Genomic DNA, 6,060 nt, shown 5'->3' on the forward strand with positions numbered 1-6,060 from the left:
CACACACACACACACACACACACACACACACACACACACACACACACCCCATCAGGGGCCAGTGAATTCAAACAAGAGCTAAATGAAACCTAGGTAGAAGGAGGGAGTCTGAGGGAAGGGAAATCCTCCAGGATCAAGGAGGAGTTTATTGAAGATATGTGTGATTTGAGGCAGGCATACATTATTTCTTTTTTTTCTTATAAAAAATATTATCCTCCCTCCTCCCCCCTTGCATTTCAATGTCCCTGTATTTTAGCCCTTGTATACCTTTCAACTTTTGCTGGTTTTACTGGGGCACCCCTCTTACATACTGATACTCTTTAAAAACACATAAAAACACATAAAAACACACAGAGTTACTTCCCATAGAATCACTTTTGTATTTGTATCTTCAGTGGACATAGGAGGTGCTTGATACTGCTAATTGATTGATTTCCAATTCTTCTCCCCCCCCCACCTCAAAAGAAAAAAATTCCCTTTGTAAAAAAGAAACATAACTGAGAATAAATCCACACGTATCCCCTGTATGGCACACTGGCCTCCATGATATATATTGGCATCTCAATGAGAGAGATGATAGTTTATACTCTATCATCTCTCTCTCTCTCATGGCATATTTATTATTTCTTCAGTAGGTAAGGCCAGGAGAAGGCAATAGCTCCCTAGTTCTGGTCTAGTTGAAAAAAAAAATGAAGCTAGGACTCTCCCACTCGATCTTTCCCACCCCTATGTTCTTCTTCCCCTTCCAGCCTCCAACACTAGCAGAATAAACACTTGGAGCTATTTTTCTAGACACGGGGATGGATTACATCAATGGATGTTGTCCATGTTCTCTCCTCCAGGTCCCACGAGGCCAAAGGCCCGATAAAGAAATGACCCCAGGCAAGAAAGGGGCCAGCAACAGGGTTTTCCTGTAATTTTTTTTTTATGCCAGTGATTTGTTTTTTATATCTGATACTCAATTACTCTGAATTTCTTAGTCTTTTTTTCTTTCTTTTCTTAACTGTTTCTTTCTTCTTTATTGCTGTCTTTTACTTTTTATATCACCTTTATTTTGACTATGTCCCTTCCTTGTCACAAATAATTTTTTAAAATCTTTAAATTTTTCAATCAGTCAATCATTTATGAAGCATCTACTACGTGCTAGACATGGGGCAACTAGGTGGTGCAGTGAATGGAGCACGGGGCTTGGACTCAGGAAGACTCATCTTCATAAGTTCAAATCTAGCCTCAGATACTTACTAGCTATAGGACCCTGGGCAAGTCACTTAACTATTTGCCTCAATTTCCTCATCTGTAAAATGAGCTGGAAAAGAGTACAACACAACTGAAAAATGACTGAACATGTGCTAAGTTGGGGATACAATGACAGCAATGAAATAGATCCTACCCTCAGGGAACTCACATTTTAACAGAAAAGACAACACGCATATATCTAGGTATATACAAAACACAAAGCAACTAAGAAAAGAAACAAGCATTGAATTAGTACCTTCTCTGTGCCTGGCACTGTGCTAAGCATTTTACAAATGTTATCTCATTGGGTCCTCAACAACCTCAGGAGGGAGGTGCTATTATTATCCGAATTTTACAATTAAGGAAACTGAGACAGACAGAGGTTAAGTGACTTGACCATGTTACATGATTAGTAAGTATCTAAGGAGAGATTTGAATCCACGTCTCCCATCTTGCCTCTCTGTTCAGAGTTGACACATATAAGGTTTTAAGGTTTGAGAAATACTTTAGCTCATTTGATCGTTAGAACAACCCTGTGAAGGAGGTGCTATTATTAACACCATTTTCCATTGGATGAAAGAGAGGCCCACAGAGGTTGAATAACCTGCCTAGGATCACATAGCTAAGAAGTATCTGATGCAGGATTTAAACCCGTATCTTCGTGATGTCAGGCCCCTCTCTGCAACTCACCAAATCAACCTACCCAATAAAAGGAAGGGGAGGTATGGTGAACCCAAAGTTATAGGTTAAAAACAAAAACAGGATGAAACACAGCTTTGGTAATTAGCTTGGAACAGGGATATGTCTAACACACTTGGAATTTACAATATTTTAAACAAGTTAATGAAGGTATATTGTGATGACCCAACCTAGGAAGAGCTGGGAAGCTGTCCAGCTCTCACATCACTTCTGCTATGCTCACTCCCTCTTTTCTGGGAATGGCCAACACTCCCACTCAGATAAATATAGTGTGAGCAGAGCTGTCCTTTCTCTCTCACAGTTTGCTATGTAGCTCACACCCTTCCCAGGATTAATGTAATTCAATCTGTTTCTGTTTAAAAAGGCCTCAGACCTTCCCTTTGAATTCCTTTTGGTCAGAAAGAAGTGTTCTTTCCCTGTCAATGCCTTCACTTCCTGCTTGTTTCAGGTGATGCTGTCCAGAAGGAACTGAAAGCAGGCCAGAGTACAGAGGTGCCCCTTCTTTTCTTTCTTCCTTTCTTTCTTTTTGCCTGTAGAGTTGCCTTTATTTTTTTCCCCAATTTTTTAAAAAACATTTTTATTTAAAGTTTTGAATTCCAAATTCTATTATCTCCTTCCCTCCCTGAGATGGTAAGCAATCAGATATAGGTTATACATGTGCAATTATGAAAAACCGTTATTTTTACACAAAGAACTAAATCTTGGTGGAATATTTGGTACTGCAGGACATAGAGCATCTTCAACATTTTTCAGAGTTGATTGGTATTTTGGTTTTATAATTGTCAATCCTGTGTTCAGAACCGAGGCTTCTGTGAAGTCATGTGATACAACACGAGCGAGTGCTGCCAGAAACACATCGGATTTGTTACACATTAGATCTTGAATTAATTTTTGGTCTTTGTGCATTCAGAAACCTTTTACTCTTGCCAAATTTTTTTTCGATCCCCACATTCAGTTATGTGACTCCATATAGAGTCACGACCCACAGTTTAAGAATTGCTGGGCTAGACCACCATCTTTCACATTTTTTTTCCATTGATTCTCTTGATATCCTTGAGCTTTTTCTTTTTAAGATCCATTTGGGGAAAAAATTCTCATTTGTCCATTGGAGACTGGATTCTAGAAAGCAATTTCTAACCCTGGTACCATTTTTCCATTTTAGGGCCTCCAGGACCCAAAGGTGATCCAGGGAATGAAGGAAGAGGAGGATCACCTGGTGCTCCTGGTTTGCCTGGACCAAGAGGTAAGTAAGCAGATGCTGCTGCTGCTGCTGCTGCTGTAGGAGAGTCACAGGCTTACTGAGTCCCCTGAGGTTATGTGGCTCCCTAGGAAGGCCCTGTAATTACTCAGTTTTGAATTTGTCTAGTTTTATCTTAAATGGCATGACTAATGGGGCTTCCCAAGACACCATGTTCTGCCAGGATAACCAGGAATTGCCTGCCCCCTAAGAGGACAATAAGATATCTTCCAAAAGTAGATTTAATTGAATGCTTTTTCTTGGAAAATATTTAGAATCTGGTGGAAGATGACACCAGGCGTTTTACAGCTTAAGGGATCCCCTTCAATGAACCAACTAACATCTCTTCAGTATCTGTTATGAACCAGGCACTGGAGATATAAAGACAAAAGGAAAACAACACCTGCCTTCAAGGAGTTTACATTCTAATGGGAAAGACAACATGTACATATACAGGTATTTGTGTTCCCAGTGCTTATGACAGTTTATGGCCCATACTAAGTACTTAATAAATGCTTTTTCCTATAGAATAGATATAATAACAGCTAGCATTTATATGCAGCTTTAAGATTTGCAAAGTGCTTTACAAATATTATCCCTTTTTTTCCCATCACGACCCTGGGAGAGAGGTGCTGTTATTATTTCCATTTTAAGGATAAGGAAGTTGAGGCAGACAAAGGTCGTGACTTGCCAGGGTCACACAGCTAATAAGTGTCTGAAGATGGGTTTGAACTCGGGTCTTCCTGAGTCCAGGTCTGGCGCTCTGTCCATTTCACCACCTAGCTGCCATTCAGAAAGAAATGGGATGTAAAAACAAAAGACATCACTTAAAAAGATGATAACTTACCAACCCTGGGAAGGGCAGGACTGAAATATAAAAATTCAAAGTCAAGAAGAGATCTGAAACCAGATTGGAATTGATGAGTTATTAATTAAAACTAGCCTTTTTATAGGACTTTAAGGTTTGTGAAGCATTTTACATGTATTATCTCGTTTGATCTTCACCACAACCCTGTGAAGTAGGTGCTGTTACTATTCCCATTTTACAGAGAAGAACACTAAGGCTTAGAGCAGTTGTGATTTGCCCAGGATCACATTGCTAGTTAAATGTCTGAGGCAGGATTTGAACTCAGGCCTTTTTGACTCTGGGGACAGCTAGGTGGTACAGTGGATAGAGTGTCAGGCCTGGAATCAGGAAGACTCATCTCCCTGAGTTCAAATCCAACCTTAGACGCTTACTAGCTGTGTGACCCTGGGCAAGTCACTAAACTTCTGCTTGCCTCAGTTTCCTCATCTGTAAAATGAACTGGAGAAGGAAATGGCAACCCACTCCTGTATCTTTGCAAAGAAAACCCTGAGTGGGGTCACAAAGAGTCAGACGCAACTGAAAAATGACTGAACGTTCCAAGGCCAACCCTCTTATCCTCTGTGCTAACTAGTGGTTTATGTTAAGGATCGGTGAGAAAGGTCACAACTGTATCTTAGACTTTTTCTTTAAAGTCTGGCTTAAAATGGAACCTTATTAAAACTGATGAATGGCTATGATAAAGCTCACTTTTTAAAATAGAGAAGTACATATATTTTTAATGACTGTTACCATGCCAGCCTATCACAGAAGGCTTCTGCTTCGGCAGCTACCTTCACCAGATAGCAGCATGCCTTAATCAAAGGTTCAGTTTTTTTGAGGAGTGAATAACAGTAACAACTATCATTTATATAGCCCTTTAAGGTTTGCAAAATGCTTCACATGTTATTTCATTTAATCCTCATTATAACCTTATGAGATATTATTATTATCTCCCATTTTAGTCAATCATTCAACAAACATTTACTAAGTGCCTACTGTATGCCAGGCACTGTGCTAAGCACTGGGGATATAAATATAAAAAAGAAACAGTTCCTGCCGTCAAGGAGCTTACAATTTAGTAGGGGAAGACAGCCCACAAGAGGCAGCTGAAGGGGGCCAATATTAGAAGGGACCTAGGAAGAGGCTTGGGGGATGACCGAGAATGCCAAAAGAGGGTGGGGGTTGGGAGGGGAATGAAGAGACGAGAAAGGGTGTCTGAAGGAAGGGCATGTGGAGCAGAGAAGAGACCAGCTCTGCTTTAGCCAAGAGAAAAGAACCAGGAGTGTCAGCCAAAAGTTGTAGAGAAGCAAATTTAGGTTTGATGTAAGGTAAAAAAAACTCCTAACAATTAGTGCTGCCCAAAAATGAAAAGGGCTGCTTCCTCATGGGACACCCTTAGGAAAAAACAGGGTAAGTGCTGATCAGGTGTGACATAGAAAGTATTCTTGTTCAGGTAGTGTGGGACTAGATGGGCTCTGAGCTCTCTTTCACCTCTGGGGTCTGTGAGGGCCCTGTCAAAGGGATGGACAAAAGTGGTTTGGAGGAGAAATGGGCTATTCCCCAATGTTCATGAGGACGAGCACAGTGAGTTGATATCCTCACGTTCCTTATTTTGCCAAGTCTTCAAAGGAACTGATCTAGAACAATGAGGAAGTGGTGGCAATACTGCCACCACCACTTAAATGTCTCTTCTCCTTCCTCTAGGTCTTATGGGTGAGAGAGGTTCTCCTGGGCTGCCTGGCCTGAAAGGAGATGATGGGGCATTGGGAGCCCCAGGACCCATGGGAATGCGTGGATTCAAAGGTACTAATGATTCTCACAAAAATTGTAGTTGGCCAGGGTGTCTGCTTGTGCCCAAGTCACATGATCCAAGAGGATTATGACCTGTCAGAAAAAGACTGGAAGAGCCAGAAAGTACAACCCCCCCCCCCCACTCACCCCCCGCCCGACGCCACCTACCACCACCACCCACACAAAGTACAATACCAACAGCTTGTTCCCAGTCTGGAGAAACTACACCTTGGCCTTTCTCCAGCAGTTT

At 41.2% G+C, this 6,060-nt stretch overlaps 1 long non-coding RNA gene across 1 annotated transcript; it reads left to right on the top strand.

Moving 5' to 3' along the window:
* Nucleotides 1–2,250: 2,250 nt before the first annotated feature.
* Nucleotides 2,251–5,818, top strand: LOC114032482. The gene is made up of 3 exons (XR_003567838.1): nucleotides 2,251–2,427; nucleotides 3,098–3,178; nucleotides 5,724–5,818. It is a non-coding gene; the product is annotated as an uncharacterized LOC114032482 (long non-coding RNA).
* Nucleotides 5,819–6,060: the final 242 nt, after the last annotated feature.

The sequence above is a fragment of the Vombatus ursinus genome, unplaced genomic scaffold, assembly GCF_900497805.2.
Source record: "Vombatus ursinus unplaced genomic scaffold, bare-nosed wombat genome assembly UNPS02005408.1, whole genome shotgun sequence".
Taxonomy (NCBI): domain Eukaryota; kingdom Metazoa; phylum Chordata; class Mammalia; order Diprotodontia; family Vombatidae; genus Vombatus; species Vombatus ursinus.